This window comes from Lemur catta, chromosome 2 (assembly GCF_020740605.2).
Source record: "Lemur catta isolate mLemCat1 chromosome 2, mLemCat1.pri, whole genome shotgun sequence".
NCBI lineage: Eukaryota > Metazoa > Chordata > Mammalia > Primates > Lemuridae > Lemur > Lemur catta.
Window position 1 is genome coordinate 138,230,344 of NC_059129.1, and position 20,301 is coordinate 138,250,644.

At 39.3% G+C, this 20,301-nt stretch overlaps 1 long non-coding RNA gene across 1 annotated transcript; it reads right to left on the bottom strand.

Moving 5' to 3' along the window:
* Window positions 1-3,715: 3,715 nt before the first annotated feature.
* LOC123632257 lies at window positions 3,716-19,777 on the bottom strand. The gene is made up of 3 exons (XR_006733316.1): window positions 19,712-19,777; window positions 4,230-4,285; window positions 3,716-3,970 (listed from the first exon to the last, which is right to left on the bottom strand). It is a non-coding gene; the product is annotated as an uncharacterized LOC123632257 (long non-coding RNA).
* Window positions 19,778-20,301: the final 524 nt, after the last annotated feature.

Sequence of the window (20,301 nt, forward strand, 5' to 3'; positions counted from 1 at the left end):
ATGGGTAACTTTCAGAGCTGTGTTTGGTTTCCTCTGCTGTCGGGATTTCTCTCCTGCGGGGGAAATGCCAGCAGCTCTCTTTCGCAGGTCAATGCCCAGGTGTAGGCAGTATAAGGAGGTGTCTGTTGCCTTCTCAGAGTTTATGACCGTTGTTGCATTGCTGTTAAGGATTCACTCCTTTTTTTAACCTGTGGCTTCCCAATTTAGCTTCCCCAGGACAGTCATCACTAAAACCATGATTCACCCCCAGGGTTTCCTCCCTGGCCAGGGAGAAATTTCAAACTGAACATTTTCATCACCATTATGTATACAGTATGATTCATGGAGAACAGACTCTACTTAGCGTATTAAATAAATTGTTGTTTTCAATCGTCCACACTGAATGTTAAAAAAGAGAGACATTTTACATACTTAGTATCCTACTCTCCCCATTTCAGGAGCTAGAAATGGAAACATGGTGACTTGATTGGTCTCTGTTTGGAAACAATATATACAGAAGCACAGAAAAGATACATTTTGGTCAGTGCCTGTCCTAAATTCTTCCTAAGGTCAAGTTCAGTTGACTTAAAATAAGAAGCTATGAGGTCTTTAAAAAGTAACATTCAAATAGTCTTTTGATAAATATCTACTGAATGTCTACACAGAACTCTAAAGAGATCCCTGAAGGAAGAAGTTGATTCTTGAAGCCAAGTTGTCTGGCAGACAAACACACTGGCAAAATCTGGTAGAAAAGGATGATACAAAGTGTCGTCGGTTGTAATGTTGTTGCAAAAGGTTGGTTTTGATCAGGTTATAACTACAAATACCTTTACTTAATTAAAATAGAGATGGCAAAGCTACAGAATAAACAGCAACAACAATAATTAGGAAAGATTCTAGTGTGACTTGGTTTTGTTTTCAGACATCTCATTGTAAGAGCTTTGTGCAAGGGGAAGGTCAAGAGTGGTTTTTTTCCTATGAACTTATTTCATCTATTAACAAATCCAACTATGTTCTTTTTCACCATTAAGGAGCTTTTCCTGGAGAAAAGAAATCCTAATTTCATTTTGGGAGCCAAGAAGGAAAATAACAAATTTATAATTTAGTGTATTTATAATATACTCAGACTGAGTCTGCCTTTTCATGACTCAGCTAACATAGGTTAGGAATGGCCAGAAGTGTTTGAATATTATGCTTTAGAGAGGTGTGAGCATTGCCAATAGTTGAAAGTTATGGTAGCTGTAATTCAGAAGCAGGAATAGTAGTGTCAACCTGAGAAAAATGTAGTACTATAGTAACAAGCCAAATTGCTGGCATTGTCAGCTGCTGTGATGTCACTGTATTGATTGTCCCCTATGAAACATGAGGCTCTTTATTTGAATCATTTGTATAGGTATCATATTGGGTTAATTGCAAAGCAATTGGATATAATAATAATATAATCATGTGTCCGTGTACATTGATTCCTAGAATTGTGAGATGTGAATTGCACTTGATCATGAGGTTGTGCTTCCCAGTGCTACAGGATGAGCAAGTCCCAGGCTAATCGTGTAAAATTTAAGCTGCCTAGGGTGAGCTTTAACTTATATGCCAGTTTGGATTGTTACTGCAAATGCTTTATAGGCCTGGAACATGACTGGTTATAAATGGGATGCCCTTGAACTCGAATTGTTTGAAAAAGCATAGCTTCATGTTGAGTTAACAGCATGCCTTAACATTGGCACCAATGTAAACGCAGTCAATGAAGGCTTTCTGTTGGCCATGCTTTCTTGCAGAATTTCATAGTTGCTGAAATTATTTCACTCTCGGCTAAGTTAATTAGCCCACTGCAGAAGGAATGCAAGAAAGGTGGTTCTCAAAGTGGGCAGAAATTCTCTCAAAAGCAGGATGCATGCCACATAAATCAATGACTGAGTTAATGATTTCATAATAACTAAAGATACAATATAGTCTTATATTTGCATAGTTATTTTTAGTGTTTAAAATTGGTGGATATTTTCTACTTTTCCAGTTGAAGGATGTTTCTTTCTAAGAGGGATGAAGCAAGGTTAAAAGTATATATATATATATATATATATATATATATATACAGAATCTCACTTTGTTGCCCAGGCTAGAGTGAGTGCCGTGGCATCAGCCTAGCTCACAACAACCTCAAACTCCTGGGCTCAAGCGATCTTCCTGCCTCAGCCTCCCAAGTAGCTGGGACTGTAGGCATGTGCCACCATGCCCGGCTAATTTTTCTATATATATATATATTTTTAGCTGTCCATATAATTTCTTTCTATTTTTAGTAGAGACAGGGTCTCGCTCTTGCTCAGGCTGGTCTCGAACTCATGAGCTCAAACAATCCACCCACTTTGGCCTCCCAGAGTGCTAGGATTATAGGCATGAGCCACCATGCCCGGCCTAAAAGTATATTTTTATGGGAAAATTCTGCATCCAAATGATGAAAGAAAAGCTGAAGAAAAAAATTCAAGACAAATCTGAGTAGGAAAACGTAGGAAGTTTTAGAGACAGAAGAAAAAGGAGAAAAGAAAAAGAGTAAAAAGGAAAAGGAGGAGGAAGAAGAGAATGAGAAACAGATGAGTTAGAAATTGAGACGATTGAGCCAGGCATGGTGGCTCATGCCTGAAATCCTAGCACTTTGGGAAGCCAAGGCAGAAGGATGGTGTGAGGTCAGGATTTTGAGACCAGCCTGGGCAACAGGTCTCTGCAAAAAAAGAAAATTAGCCAGGCATGGTGGTACCCACCTGTAGTTCCAGCTACTCAGGAGCCTGAGGCAGAGAATTGTTTAAGCCGGGGAGTTGGAGGTTACAGTGAGCTATGATCAAGTCACTGCACTGCAGCCTGGACAATAAAGCAAGACCCTATCTCTAAAAAAATTTTTTTTAATTTTTAAAAAAGTAAGAAAATAGAAGATTGAGTAACACAGTAAATATTATCTGACACAATACAGGTACTCAATAAATCTTTTCAAATATATTATTTGATTAACCAAGATTTAAAAAACATTGTAAAAAATGGAGTAATTAATCAAAATGTATTGTCTAGATTGTTGTCTTTGATGTATCTAAATAGGAACAATAAATATTCTTTGTTTAGGCCAAATGTTGCTACATGAATTTACATTAAAATATCATTTCCATCAGTTATATTTACTTTATCCATTGTTTGAACTAGTACAATTGCTGTGACACTTTCTTCATATCATTCAACTTCATGGTTAAGTTAGAGAAGTGGCTGGGAGAACCACTGACTATTACAATTCATCCTAATTCAGAATGTAAACTCATTCACCCAAGCTAGTACTACTGCAACCAAATGCTTCTTTCTCATTTCCCTCCTCCTTTGGTGAAGCTGACTTTCTTGTCAACTTAAAGATAATTTTTTTTGATACCAAGTCAAAAATAAAACTAAATACACTTAGTAAGCATATTTATCTATTAAGATATTAGCTATGTTTACCAGTTCCCTGCAGGTTGGTCTTTCTATGAGCACAGACCAATGCTACAGGATGGTTTCTAAATGTGTTCCAGGAAGGTGTTTGCATGAATGTGTTAATGGCTGAGATGGAGGCCCTTTCTAAATGCTCATGAATTATGTGGCTATGTGTTCAGAGCTGCTCTGGACCAAAGTTGACAGCTGAATCAACTGAAAAGCAACCGCACCAACACAAGAGAAAAAAAGCTACTTTTATCTTTTACAGATCTTTATTTTAATTTGATATGGATATAGTGATAATATTGCAGATTTAGGAGGACTTTAAGAATCTAGCAAATTCTAAAAGGGAGCCCTGTGGGAGATTAAACATACTACTACTGAGAGGAAAATTTGTATTTATGGATCAAGTTCCACGCATTGTGTTTTGTTGTGCAATGTGCACAGCAGAGTCAGCACCCTCCGTCTTGGCAACAGTTCTGATCTGTTTGGCCTTGTGACTTCACCATGTTGATGCCAGACGTTAACTTTTCTTAATCAAAGCAAGGCTCTGGTTAAGTCAAAATAATAAAATGAAGAGATTTAAATAAGAATCAACAAAAGAAAAGCAATATTAACACAATGAATCTTGCCCTACTATTGAAAAATTTATATAGCTCCTCATAAGCACCCCTGTTTTATAAAAAGGCCAGATTTTTTTCAGCCATTATGATGAAATTTGGATCTGAGGTCCAAGAAAAGTTAAAAATGATGAAATACTCTTCTCATTCTAAGGAGATCCTTCCTATGAATGGGTTAAAGTTACTTACACTTTATGTACTCTATAGGCACTTTTTTCTTTGTTCATAAGCATTTTATTCATCATCTGGAGAAACAAAAAATTGAAAACTCTCTTTGCTTTTAGTTCCTCCTACTCTATGTGATTCCCACCCTCCCTTTTTCTACTGCCTCTACACCATAATAGCGAAGAAAAACAAGACACTGACCGTGTTCATGCAAAATCTCACCAAACTACTCTGCCCTCCAAAACCTGTGTCCTTTATCTAGAGCAGACAGTGGAGGAAAAAAAAAAATGAGACTGGAAGAGAGAGTAGGAGGGAGAAGATAGCAAAATATGACCTGGTGACACAGTGCAGGAAATGGTGCTGGGGTCTCTCTCAGGCTTGAGTTCCTATCTTATAAAAGCTTTGCAATTTTTATCCTGTCACAGAACAAATGGAACCACGATTATTGTTTCACAATCTGTGCAGCTGATTGCACGTACTGATTGCATGTTTCTGTTCTATCACATTTCCAGCAGTTGCAAATAGTTCTCCCTCTGGGACATCAGGATGTTATACTGGTTTATTATTGGGGGAAAGGACATTATAACAGGGAGAAATATTAATAGCTGGAGATCGGGGGATGGGAGATGATACACACTTGCTACTCCACCTGGTTCATTGCTCGGCCATCTCCTTTTCGCTTCTATGCACTTCTTTATGTCCATATTGACCATATTTCAAATGCAAAAATGAGGCACTTGCTCTAGTAATTGTGACCATGCTTGCATAACTGTGGTTATATTTGAAATCAAAACTGTCCCAGAAGATCTAGAACATGAGGTGACCATATTCACAGCATTTCTTCCTGTCCATCCATCTATAAAAATCTACTCCATTATTTAGGGGACTCATCCAAGTGTCCTTCCTTCAAGAAAAGTCCCATAACTATTCCAATGTAGTGTGAGTCTCCTGAACTAATAGTTTGAAAAATATTGTCTTGTATTTATTAGAATGTTGATTTATATCTATTGAATGTATTATGATGTTATATTATAACTTCATCGGTATAATTTTTAAAATTTTACTGTGTAAAATAAATCATGCATCTGTTACTTTGATAAAAATGTAAAAGGGGGAACTTTTTTTGAAAAGTATACATGTATGCTGTAGCATTAGAAGATGGAACTAACTGTTATGCATTTGTATGATGCATGAATGTTGACCATTATTCAAGCACTGTTTAACACGGCATGCTATACTGTTGCAGTTCTTAGTTTCTATGGCAGTTCATGTTTATAAACTACTTTGCCTACTCCTGTTGCCCTCCGAAAGAGATAAATCTATAATCAATTTCATTCAGCAATTACAGATGAAGGCATAGATTAGGAGATAACCTACCTAAAGATCCTTTTGTGACAAGTTTTAAAATCACAAGCCAAGATGGGAGCATCAGCGTGGCATCCAGAGCTCTGCCACTATCTACACACAATTACACTGCCTTGTAATTGATGCCTTATTTTTTTTATGTTCTTGTTTACTATCTCTATGTTTTAGAATAGAATTATACCACTTTGAAGTTTGAAAGGATCAAATATCATGCCTTCCTTCCACTACTGCTGCTATCTAGAATGTCCATTGACATTTTCTACATCTGGTCATTTAGTCTTTGCTTGAACAAATACAATGAACGTAACATTTTTAATATTGATGCTCACATTGTCAGAAAGCTGGTTCTTATGGTTAACCCAAATTTGATTCATTACCTCTAACTTCTAAACTTTGGTTAGAAATATGCTCTCTGAAGAAATAAAAAAATAAATCTACTCCCACTTTTCCAAGGAAGCCCTTCGAATATGGATAGTTTTTTAGCTTGTTCCACAGAAGTATTCTCTTCTCCAAGTCCAACAGCCTCAATTCTTCCAATGGTTCTTTCAGTCATTTCAACTTTCTTCTCTTTCATTCACTCAATCACCCTTTACTGAAGATCCACTACGTTTAAAGCATTGTGCTGCGTGCTGTCTATAGACAGATAAGCAAAACCAGACATGGTTCCTGTTCTCATGGATCTCAGAGTCAAGACAGGGAAGACAGACATTTGTAACATAATCACCCTCATGGATTTATCATTAAAAGCTCAGAGATAAGTATTCTGAAGGAGAAGAACACCATCCTACACAAGCATATGACAAAGGAACCTAACCTCGTCTGAGGGCCCAGGGAAGATTTCTCTGACAGAGTGATGATGATTGAGCTGAGATATGAAGAAACGGCAGAGTAAAGGGGGAATGGAGGACACACAAAAGAAAGATAGAGGGAACAGCATATTCAAGGATGCTGAAAAGAGAGGCAAGTGGCGTGTCTGCAGAATGAAAGAATAGTGTGTTTGGGGTACAGAGAGTGAGGGATAGATGGTGAGAGAGAAAGCTGGAGAGTTCAGCAGAAAGAACATCACCAGGACCCTGTAAGGCCTTCTCGAGTTTTGATTTTCATCCTCAAAATAGTAGGAAGTCACTAATGGGTGTGATAAATTGTATTACTGGCCACCAAATATTCTGGCTTCACTTCCTCCAGGGATTCTCCCCAGGGTCTATACATCCCCTCCCTGTTGAACTCAGAAAAGACTTTGTGACTTGCTTTGGCCAATGTGGGCAGCAGTGATACGTGTCCCTTCCAGGCAGAAGCTTTAAGAGCCGCCATGTGATGGCTCTTTCTCTTTTCCCTCTACCACAACCAGCAATGTTACACTTAGAGGCCGCGTTAACAGGCTGAATTCCCAAGTGAAGTTTCCATGGAGCAGAGATGCAGACATACTGTGAATGAGCAATAAGCTGTCGTTGCTGTTGAAAGCTAATGAGATTTCTGAGGTTGTCTGTTACTACAGTATCACCTACCTTAGTCTGACAAATACAAAGGGTTTTATGAGGCCTGAGGTAACATGACTGTCTTAGTCCATTCTGGCTGCTATAACAAAATATAGACTGGATGCCTTAAACAACAGAGATGTATTTCTCACAGTTCTAGAGGATGGGAAGTCCAAGATCAAGGTGCTGGCAGATCCAGTGTCTGCTAAGGACTGGCTTCTTGGTTTGCAGATGGCTGTCTTGTGTCCTCACTTGGTGCAGAGCAGACAGAGGGGAAGCCTCATGTCTCTTCCTATAAGGGCACAAATCCCATTCATGCAGGCTCCACCCTCATGACCTGATCACCTCCCAAAGGCCTCACCTCCAAATACCATCACAGTGGATATTAGGCTTTTAACATATAAATTGGGGGGAAGGGTGGAGGGACACAAATATTCTGTACATAACAATGATGAAATTTGTGTTTTGAAAAGGTGAGTAATTGCTATTCAGAAAGTGGGGGGGAGGGGCATAGTAGTTTACACCTATAATCCAAGCACTTTGGGAGACCAGGGCAGGAGGATTACTTGAGGCCAGGAGTTTGAGGCCAGGATTTCAAGGCCAGCCTGAATAAGAGTGAGAGCCCATCTCTACAAAAAGTAGAAAAATGAGCCAGGTGTGGTGGCACGCACCTCTAGTGCCAGCTACTCAGGAGGCTGAGGCAGGCAGAACACTTGAGCCCAGGAATTTGAGGTTGCAGTGAGCTATTATGATGCCACTGCACTCTACCCAGATGACAGAGTGAGACCCTGTCTCAAGAAAAGGAAAGGAAAGGAAAGGAAAGGAAAGGAAAGGAAAGGAAAGGAAAGGAAAGGAAAGGAAAGGAAAGGAAAGGAAAGGAAAGGGAAAAGAAAAGAAAAAAATAGAAAGAAAATAGATTGAAATAGAAGTGAAGTAGATGCTGGCAAACAAGTTAGGCAGTTATTACATTAATGCAAGTAAGGGACAATGGTAATTGGACAATGGTGTACATAGAGAGAGAAAGTTGTAGGTAGATCCAAAAGCTATTTAAGGAGTAAAATTTTCAGTTGATATGTTTGGATCCTTTGGGGGAAGGACAGAGAAATGGAGGTATCAAGGGTGATGCCTAAGTTTCTAGCTAGGTTTCCAATGGACACTGGTGACTTATGATGAAATGGGTAAAATGAAAGGAGGGCAATACTTGAAGGAAAAGATTGTGAAGTTAGTTTGTACATGTCAAATCTGAGGTGCCTCTGACACAGCCAGATGATACTGAGTGAGAGGACAGTAGGCTGCAAGTCCAGCACTCAGAGGAAAGGCCAGGCTAGATATAAATATTTAGGAATCACTGGCATGTAAGGGGAACCACAGGCAGCAGTGAGTTTGCCCAGGTAGAGAGAAGAGAGTTAAATAAGGAGAGAGGGAGAGAGATTTCATGACTAAGGTCAATAAACTCCAAAATTTAAAATTTAAAATTACTCATATGAAGACAGGCCTGCCAGAGAGAAGAGCATCAGGAGAATGTGATGTCTCAGAAGCCCCAAAAGACAAGAGTGTTTGTCAAAAAGGAGGGAGTGATTGACAGTGTCAAGGCTACTCAAAACTCAAGAAAGCTGAGGAGCAAAAAGTCTCTACTGGATTTAGCAACATGAAGATCATTGCCGGCCTTTGTGCAAGCTGGTTGTCACCAGGAAGATGAGGCAGAGGTCTGCGGGTGTCCCTGCTAGCTGGGGCCAAGGACAAGAATGCAGGAGAAGTCTGGGGCTCAGAGCATGGCATCCCCTCCGGAGCCCCAGTCTCTTACGTGCAAGTCCTCTGGACAGGGGCCTGCTGACATGAGCCTGTGCAGACACAGGAGCACGCACTCTTCCCCTTTCCGCACCCTCTCCATAAGTTAAGAAAAAAAAATAAATAACCCGAAATCATGACAAAACCATTCTTTAACATCATTTTGTGGGTAGTTGGGAAACAGGATTGAATGCAGACACAGACGCCATGATATTCAGCTATGAAACTAAACAAACTCTCAAGTTTATTCACATCAATTTAACTTAATGAAAAGTACCCAAAACCACACGCACTGTAAAAAAGAAAGAAAAACAACATTCTACTGATTGAAAAAACATAGTCTAACTTTTAATTTAGAGTAGTTTTATTTTTAGATAGGGAAAGAATCCTCCCGTCTAGTTTTTCTTAATTTCTGGTTCAGATTGCTCTCACAAATACTGTGGCTACATATTTCTAGCTTATTCATTTATAAAGGAATCTAATTCTTTTTGTCTTTTTATGAAATTCTTATCGGATGAATCCCTCATTTGCACCACCCTGCAAACCTGGATTTTTCTGTCTCACCCACGCTCACCACCTCAAACTATCATTGCCTCGTGCCTCGGTCTCTGCCTCTCTGCCACTCTCTGTTCATTCTGCATGAGCACCAGCCTGCCAGAATTCTAGTCCTAAAATCCTGCCTTTTCAAATGCTTACAATGGCTCCCCATCCCCATCATATGAAAGGTGAAGTTCTCTGTTCAGAACACAGGACACCACACAGTCTGTCTCCATTTGACTCATTTGAATGTTTTCACTACAGACCTTCTGCTTCCCTTGGGTGGATCAAACCAGTCCCTATTTGCTCTTCCCTCCGTGCTTTGGTACCTGCCCTGCTTTGTCTGAAATGTCCTCTGCTGGTCCCTTTGCCTAACCAAATCTCACCCATCTTTCCACCTCTAGTAGGAAAAATCTGAATGTTGAAATTGCTTACCTTCTCTAAAAAAACTGCCGGTAAGAAACAAATTTTGTGGAGATTTTGCTATGCATGCTCTTTACATGAATTATCTCATTTAATACTCAGAATAGACCTTTGAGGTAAGCAACATTTTGCAGATGATGAGATTAAGCTAATTTATGTAAAGCATCTAGAACAGTGCCTACCATCATAAGGATTCAATAAATGTTGGCTGTCATTATGCTTATGAGAGAGATTTAGTCAGGCTACTCCATGGCAAGTGAAAATGCTGGAATTTAAACTTTGGCTTCAGAGCTCACCCTCTACCTTGCCAAGGGTAGGGACGCTCTATTTGCACAGCTGCCACTGTGCCAAACTTCCCCAACTATTACAGTCGACATTGATTTCTGCTGTCTGAATGTTTTAGCAATTGGGTGTCTGTTCTATTCTGCTTTGCTCTTGATGACTAGCTCACTTGCACTTTTAGTTTTCCTTCAGTATGTGTCTTACCTCTATAGCTATGCTACCAGTTACCCAAGAGTAAAGACTAATGGTGTGTTGATAAATGTTTAACAACCACCTCTCAAGGACAGGAAGGTGCTGATTCTCAGTGTTTGCTGATTTCAGGGGTATAAATACTCCCCCCTTGGTCAATTTCAGGATATCAAAGAGAAGTCAATCAACTCAAAATTCCTGAAATTTTAACAGTCAGCTCCTGTGAGTTGGTGCATCCGGCTGCAGCACACCACTGGTACTAAAGACTGTGTCTTATACTGTATTCTCCTGTGTCTTTCTTAGTTCCAAGCACAGCACTGAGCAAATAGGATGTATGACCACACAGCTGGAGCTTCTGGTTCAAGGTTGCAAATTGCATACAAACATTTACTTAGCCTACTTCCCAAAATCCCATTGAAATGATGGTCTACAACAACTAGTACTTCTGTAATAGTGCTTCAACAAGAAAGGGTGCCAACAGCCGATTAGAAAATTTGAAAAATTTATGAAAGACCAGAAAGCAGATGGAATCCCATTAATGGAGAAACCAGAGGAAACCACAACCGAAATAAGCCCAGGTGAGGGCCACTGTGGAGATGGGAGACCCTCAGTTCAGCAGGTGTACAGGACTCAAGTGGACAGTGGGGCAAATAATCAAGGTAACTACTAAAACGCCAGGGAATAGCTGAGCCAGTCTGTCCCCTCCCTCGTCTACATATTTTGAGCATTGTGTCCCCAGCTGAAGGTCTCAGAATTGCCTTCTAAACCAAGTGCAGTATTTCTCTGGGGGAGGATCTTTGAGGCTGAAATAGAGCAGAGTCTGTGCTAACTTTGAACTTCTAAATAGACGTAGAGGGAAAAAATGGTTACAGTTTTATCAGCCACACTAAAGTGTACTCTGCTCACCACTGTATCCTCAAACCCTGGCACGAAATAGGTACTCCGTATGTGGTCAGTGAATGAATGAATGAATGAAGCGTATAGCTTATGGGCAAATAAATGACTCCTTACGCAACGTGACAGACTAAGCAAATGCACAGAAATTCTGCATTCTATAAAACAGCAAAAATTTGTGTTAGCAGCCAAGTTGGAGAGAAGGAGGAAGGAAATCTCCAAGTGCCATAAATGAATAGAAACATCAAAGGCAGGGTATGAAGCCCAACCTGTGCTGCCCACCTCCCTTGCATCTGGGTGACCATGTGATACAGCTCTGGCCAATGAGCCCTAAGCAGAAGGTGGCTAGGTGTTTCTGGGAAAGTTTGCTTTTCCTGACATGGGGACTGTTCCTTCCTCCTTGTTGCTTCCTTCTCCTTCCTTCTACCCAGACTGTGTCTGTGAAGCTAGACATAAAAGAGCCAACTTGCCACCATGAAGCAACAAGAAATATAAAAGCCACACCTTGAGGATGGAGGGGAGGGAAGACATAAGGAGTTTGAGGAAAAGGATGCAGGTGACAGTATTTCTCCCCTGCTCTGCCAGCTTCCAACCTTCTTTTTGTGTTAGGAAAATAAATCCCAAGTCAGGCCACGATAGTAAGGTTTGGTTGCATCCTTACATGATGTATTGTATGTCTGGGAATTTGGTGGGAGAAAAATATGCCTGAGAAATGGAAAGTCCAGACCTAGGATAGGTAGTGATAGGGTCTGAATTATATTATCTGCTTGATTTAGGAATCTGAAGTTGAGAAATTAAATCAAATTAAAAATCAAGCCAGAACATTTGAACCTTCTAGAGCCCCAGAAGTAAAAATGTACACTCACTCCACAGAAATGCTTTTGCATTCCCTAGGAAGGAAAAACATAAAGGTAAGTTCACAGTAAAAAATTACAATGTTCATGAAGAAATAAATTATCATGAGGTGGAGTCAACAGATATGGCAAATGGAAGAATCAGCCCTCAGAGAGCTGGATATAAAAGAACACTCTGAAAGAGACTATGAAATAACTATAACATAACTAAAGATATAAACAAAGGCGTGTAAACCATAATGAAAGGAAAAGACAATATAAAAACAGGACAAACAACTTTGAAAAGTAATAAAATTGAGTCTCTATAGATGAAAAACATAGTAATTGAAGATAAAAACTCAATGAACAGGGTAACAAATAGATAAGACAAAAGTGAAGAGAGAATCCATAAACCAGCATAAACCAGGAGATAGATTAGAGGAAATCGCTCAGAATGCAGGACGGGAATAGAAACTAAGAAAGTGTGGTTAAGAGCCTTGGAAAACAGATTGAGAAGGTTCAATATATATCAAGTGGATATTCCAAGCAGAACAAAGAACAGACGAGGGGTGGGAGGGGAGAAGGGGGGAAGAAGACAATATTTAAGAAAATAACAGCCAAGAAGTTTCCAGAACTAAAGAAAAACATAAATGAGTCTTCAGGTTTCTGAAGCACACAAAGGCCCTAGTGGTATAAAAATCAAAAATTATAATTTCTCAATTTGTTACACTATGGTGAAACTTCAGAATGTCAACAAAAAGAAGTATCTTAAAAGCAACCAAAGGACAAAAGCAAATCTCCTAAAAGCAAAAAACATCCAATTAGAGCATCAACAAATTTGCTATCAGTCACAACAGATGCCTGTGAGAAATGAATGGCATCTTCTCACAGTACTAAGGGAAGATAATTCTCATCTTAGATCATGTTCATCTATACCCAGCTATTATATTAAATAAATTTTCACTCAAGACTGAGCATGAAACAAACACATTTCAAACCAACAATCTCAAGAGTTTACCACTCAACAACCCTTTCTAAAAGACCTACTAAAGTGTTTAATTCAGAAGGAAGAAGTGGAGGGCAAAACCCTAGAGTGAATAAAGACATTTGTAAATATATGGTCAAAATTAAGTAACAATTTACTGTGAATAATAAATACGGATAACTAACTCGAGAGGACTTTAAAAATAAGGTAACACTAAGACACCAGGCAACAATGACATGGAAGATTGCAAAGGAAAATCTAAGCTGAAGCTTCCTCAGGACCTATATTAGTCAGGAAGACAATCGAGATATCAATTAACTGTACATTCTTTAATAATTTTTAAAAAATAAATACTAAAGGAATGAAATTATAATGTATAATTCCCAAACCAAAAGAAAAGAAGGAAATTAAAAGAAAAAGAACAAGATATGGACAATCCAATGAAAGGCAGGAATGAGGGGGCTGGAAAAATATCCAGAAGTGCAAAATCTAAATCAATTCTAACTAAGTCTAAATAGAAAGCCTAAAAATACAATGTTGAGCAATGCATGCATAAATTACATTAATACATGTATATTTCAAAATATGAATTAATATAAAATATTGTTCATGGACAGATACATGAAGAAAAATATAAAAACATGGATGGGAATGATAGTCACCAATTTCAGCAAAATGACTACCTCTATAGAGGAAGGGAGGAGTTTGGAATTGAAAACAGGTACAAAGGTGCTTCAAGTACCTTCACAATTTTTTCTATAATGAGAAACAAAAAAAGAAGAAAGGAAGGAAGGTAGGTAAATGATGAGCGGTCAGTCCAACAAGAGTAATTCCACACAAACAGGCAACTCAAGAAAACTGCCCTCTCAACAGATTCAAAAGTACAGAGAAAAAGAGAAAGCATGAAAAAGTACAAAATAAGACCTAGGAAGGATGATTTGACAACAGTTTTGTCTTCAGTTACTGGTATTGGCTTTGGCCTTCTGGGAGAGAAAATAGACTTAATTGCCAAAAAAAATTGATATTAGAGTGAAGGAAGGATTATGGAACTCTAGGATTTATTTAACATGTGGCCAAGTTTAGTGTATATATTTCAGAAGAGTCTTGTTTCCTTAAAATATTTACAAATAATAATTTGACTAATTTAATAAAAACCCCTTTTTGAAGGCAAATGGTACACTGGCTCTCAAACTTGCTGATCTGCACATGTCTGGGTAAAAAACTGCAAATGGTGTTGAACAAACAAAAGCCCCCTCTTCTGAAAGCCTCAAACTGAGGAAGGTCCTTCACCTACCCCTGCTTGCTATTCTTTTGAAGAGGGGGGATGAGGAGAAGGGGGACAGAGGAGGAGGAGAGCACATTTAAAACTCTGTGTAATCCACTCCCCTACTTTTACCTACTTGTTCCTTGTCTTTCTCACTAAGGCAAAGGATGGATGCAAACAGAATTTGAATAAACTTCAAATGTGATCGCTTTCTACCATTCCTCTCCCACAATTTTTCAGGTAGTTGTCCTTTCTTATCTCGGCCAGGGTTGAGAGAAAGTGGGATATAATTACTTCTCTTTCAATTCAAGCTGGCCACGGAGACAGTGTCAGTGGGAAAATTTGCTACTGGCTTTTATTAAATTTATGGCAGCTGAAAATTTAGCTTCTGCTTTTCTGTCTTTTCTCAAAGTCATGACAAAGATTTTTACCCACACACCAAGACCACCAGACATTACATGTTGGGCCAGTCCTGTAACACCTTTCGCTGACTCCAGAAGGTTCCCATGAATACTTTAAGGGCTACCAGACTATACAGATCTCTGATACTCCAGCCTGAGGGTAATTCTGAAATGTCATTTTTTCCCCCTGACACTCTTTTTTTTATTGAGGTATAATTTATATATTATAAAATGCACATAACTTTAATATACAATTTTATTAATTATGATGAAACTATACACCTACCTCAATCAAGATACAGTATAAAGTCATTTTTAAAGGAAACTTATTATCTAGATAGATCCAATAGCAAGGAAGCACAATAACTTCTATTGCCAAGTCTTCTATTTGAAATCTTAGAAACAGCATCGAAGTCTTGAAGCTAATGAGAGACAGTGTAATAAATACATTTTACCCCATCTATGAGAATAGCTCTATTTTCCACAGTCACTTAGATAAGAAACAGTAAATGCTATAAATCATTGTAAAGCAATTTGTACTTTCAAGTACAAATCTTAACATTTATATACTGAAAAGTGATTAATCATACTTTATTTCTTTCAAATTTTGTTATACCGCCTTGTGAATAAGCGACACATTTTATCTTCTGTCATATCTGAAAAGTCTGGATTAACAGCCTAGGCTGAATTCCATTCTAGCAACAGGGTACAGAGCTACAAATAGCTCTCTGTAAGTCAAAGGAAAATAACAACAAATACAAGAACACCTCACTCTGAAGTTCCTCTATTTTGGTTTAAACCTCTCTTAACAGGCTCTTTTCAAGTCTTTGGAGCATTATTAAACGATCCGACTATTGATTTTCAGCGCTTAGTCCTGGTGAGAATGGAGTGACTCACACAGCCTAATGACCGAAGTCCACTCACCGTCTGAAGGACAGGTACAAAGGCAGAGGAAGCCCTTGGAGTTCATTCTTACAACCATCCTCACAACTTAGATTTCAACACCTGGAAATAGGACAGGTGGGAAATAGGACATGGAATTCCATTCATTTCTATTACTGAAATATAGCACTGCTGCTATTTCTGTTACTTATCTTGTGAAATTTTTTAAGTATTGGTATATTTTGCTCTTCAGCATGAAGCTATATGCTTCATTTCCACCTCTGAAATCTAAATTTCCAAGTAATTACTTTTAGGAAAGCATTCCTCTGTGTTCAGCTTCATTCTCCATGGACCATTTATTTGTGATGCAGAGCCATTGAGTAACTGGAGGTTATAGTAAGAATTCGTCATGCCAGTTTCCATCTTAAAAAGAAGAGCCTTCAAGACAAACAAACCATTTTTTTTAAATGGGTAAAAGAAATGAACAGGCATTTCACATAAGAGGAAAAAAAGAATAGTTTTTTAAGATCAACCTCATAAATAATCAGGAAAATGCAAATTAAAACCACAATGAGACACCATTTCACACCCTATCAGATTAGCAAAAATTTGTAGTCTGACAATACCAAGTGTTGATGAGGATGTAAAACTACAGACACTCTCATACAAATTGGTGTGAGGGGGGAGGTGTCTAAATAGGTAAAGCATGTTGAAAAATAATTTGTATCATCTAGTAAAGTTGGTATGCACACCCTATATCCCAGCTAATCTATTCCTAGGAGATATGTGTATACACACACAGACACACACACACACATAATGGACTAGTCCAGTGGTATTAAATTAATGTTAATTTTATTAAATGTGGCAATTCTGAAGTATTTAGGAGGGAAATGTCAAGACATATACAATTTTAAAATGGCTCAGCAAAACGTGTGGAGAGAGAGAGAGAGAAGAGAGAAAGTAAATGTGATAAAATGTCTTTAAAAAGGAGTGGCAAGCGGCAGGCTCTGGGGGCACAGTATGCACATTCAAATCATGGCTCTGTCAATTATTAACTGCAATATTGGTCATTTATTGAAACGCTCTCCATCTCAGCTTAATCATCTGTAAAATGGGAATAATAGTGGCATATGCTTGATAGAGATGCGGCATTAAATAAAGTAATTCATGTAAAGTACTCAGAGCAATCATTGCTTTCTCACAAGCCTTCTATAAATGTTAGTTATTACCTCTGTTAGTGCCATTTTGCAGATTATGTACGTTGAGACTCAAAAAGATGAAGTAACTTGGGCCGCATAACTGGCTGTCGGTGGGTGGAGCTAGAAGAGCAGGAGCTGCGAGAAAGCTTCCTCACTATTCAGCAGACACACGCACATGACCACACACAACATAGCATTTGTAATAGAAACTAACACTTGAGACCACCTAAACGGCAATCAGTGGTAGAATGGATAACTCAACTGTGTTGCATTTCTAGAATACAATGCTACATACACAGCTAGGGAAAGGAATAAGATGCATTAACGTACAATATAAAAAAATTAAAGACTTTATTTTACACTGAACAATGTAGCTGCTCCAGCAACAAAAGGACTGATTAAGCCCTAAAACTACCATGAAGACAAATCAAAAAATGTTTTGGCCAGGTGCAGTGGCTCACGCCTATAATCCCAGCACTTGGGGAGGCCAAGATGAAGGATCACTTGAGGCCAAGAGCTCAAGACCAGCCTGAGCAACACAGCAAGACCCCATCTCTACAAAAAATTCAAAAATTAGCCAGACGTGGTGGCACACGCCTGTAGTCCCAGCTACTGGGGAGGCTAAGGCAAGAGGATCACTTGAGCCCTAGAGTTTGAGGCTGCAGTGAGCTATGATGATACCACTGCACTCCAGCCTGGGCAACACATAGACCCCTTGTCTCAAAAAAAAAAATGTTTTGGTTTAAAATCACATACTGAACTTCATCACAGCACCTTTTATAAGAGTGAGAAATTACTGTTTAGATGTCTAATAGGTAAATAGTTATAAACCAAAAAAAGTTCCTTCATTGAACTAATTTGCAGCCATTAAAGTTGTGTTTTCAAATGAATATTTAGTGACATGGTGAAATGCTTACTACATAATGTTAAATTTAAAAGTACAGGATCCTCAAGTTTTAAATATAAATGTATATATACACAGACAGAAATACACACACATATACATATATATCCGTATGCATACCATATATCATGTATAATACAGGAATGTATACATATGTATATATGATATATTTGTATGTGTACACATGATATACTGTATTTATATGTACATATATATACGTGTGTGTGTATGTATCATGGAAGTGCAAACCTGAAAGTTTATATACCAACGGGTTTTTTTTAAATAGTTAAAAGTGGGTTTCTCTAGATGGAGAGATGCGAAATTATTTTCCCTTTTTTTCCTCATCTAATCTATATTTTCTTATGTTTCTACGGTGAAAATATAAAACTGGTGACTCTGGAGAGCAATTTGGTAGCATCTAATAAAGTCACAGATTGTATACTTAAAATCCCGAAACATTTCCACTCCTGGGTGAACGTCTTCACATGTGCACAATGAGACATGTACAAGAAGGTTCATGCCAACACTATTTACAGTAGAGAAAAAGTGGAAACAACCTACATCCATCAACGGAAGTGTAGATATTTAGACAATGGATATCTAGGCAGCAGTTAAAAGGAAGGAAGCAGAGCTACTGTCACCAATGTGGAAATATCACAAAAATATAATGTGGAGTGATATAACTGCCAACTGCAGAAATTAAGTGCTGTATGATACTGTTTACACAAAGATTAAAAACATGAAAAATAACACTATATGATGTATTGTTTATGTGCATATACCTGTATAGATGTAGTAAAAAAGTTAATTCACAGGAATGATAAACACCCAATGCAGGGTAATGGTTATCTCTGGAGTTTAAGGAAGGAGAATGGGATTAGGAAGGGGACACACAGGCAGTGGGTGCTTCAGTTACATCTGTGACGCTCTCTCTCTTGGACTGGGTCGTGGGGTATAGACATTTATTACAAAATTCTCTTTAGGCTTTTACTTCTTGTGTGCCTGAAATGTGTCACAATTTAAAAGCAGTACTCGTATAATGAAATAGAAATTTAAAATTTAAGTGTGTCTCTACAAATGTAATTAACTGAAGGTGCAATCATGAGCTTTTGGAATAATTTGAAAAACTATTTTTATTTTTAGCAAAACAGGATTTTTAAACCAGAACATTTAATTTCTGCAAAAAAGAAATGACTTTTAATGAGGATATTTTATTATAATTATTACTCAATTTTGTTTAAAACCTAAATCATCGCCACTAGAGGGGAAATTAAGACAGATGCTCTCCTCCCTAAAAAAAAAAATACATATTTCAAAGAGGGGGATAGAGAAAGACACAGAATCTGTAAAAAGTGGTAAACACTTTATTCTTCCAACATATTCTAAATTTAGGGGGAAATCTATGGCCCCGAGCAGCCCCTGGGTGACTAAACCCGGCTTCTTGGCTCGGCCTGGCTGATCCGCACAGTCCTTGCTGACTGAGGCAGAATTACACATTCGTACATGGTTAAACCGCTTCGTCAGGGAAGTAGATTTAAACTCGCTTTAAAAGAAGGTAAAAAAAAACATTCGGTGCATTCCACATTTTCCCTTAAGTATATTACACATGCATTTTTTAATGTCAGGCCGCATTTTGCATTCCTGGGAGCTCCAAAACTCTATTTAAATTATGCACATAAATCATTTCATCTCCGAGAAAATATATTTGTCTCTTCTGGAATAAATACGGGGTGACCAGTCCCGAAGGGGCCGCACCCGAGGTGAAGACCTCGGTTCACAGGGGGTCAAAGGGACCCACACTCTGCAAGGCTGGGGGCTCTCAAACTTTGTTACCCACCCACCACAATCCTGGGGTTAAAAGTTCTAGCTTAAAAACCGGGAAAATCTACCCCCCTGACCACAGGGTCTAAGCCGCTGCCGCGGGAGGTAATCGTAGGATGACAGGGCGGAAAAGAGCACCAGAAAGGAGGGCAGAAAAGAGAAACGCCGAGACTGGAGCTGGAGGTCACACGCTCTGACAGGAATAAGGGAAAAGGACTCTGGGTCCACAGAAGACCCCACCCCGGGCTTCCTCTCACTCACAAACTCCCTTCGTGCCTCTGAGCCAGACTTGATGGGGGAAAACTCTCTTCGCCCGCGCACTCTCGCGGGGAGACACGCCCGCCGCCGCCTTCTAGACGCTTCCCCGCGGGGGGCGGGGCGGGCGGCCGAGCTCCCAGCACCCGCCCCGCCCCGCCCGGAGTCCGCGCCGGCGGCCGCGGGGGCTGCAGGGGCCTCGCGGCGTCCCGTGCGTCTGTGCTGGGGACGGCCAGGGGACAGAGGTGATTTCCAAACCCAAAACCTGCCCCGGCAGGAACGGCTAACAGTGCCCCCTCCTTTCCCTGGAAAGTGCTCAGTAGCTGAATTCAGCGGGAAGAAGTCGTCATGATTCTTGCCCCAAGCCCTCCCCAGGGGGCAGAGAGAGGTCCGCCTCTGGGAAAGCCTGGAAGCTTCCACCTCCCCTCCGGCTAGGCCGAGAATCCTTCTTTGTGGGCCTCGCTTGCCCTGGAACTCAAAGGGCTACGTCTAACGTTAAATACCACGACATTGCTTTCCAGTCGATACTAGTAAAATCTGAGTTTCAGACCTAAATTCAACACCTACTACGACAAAGCCCCGCGCGGGCGCCTCCA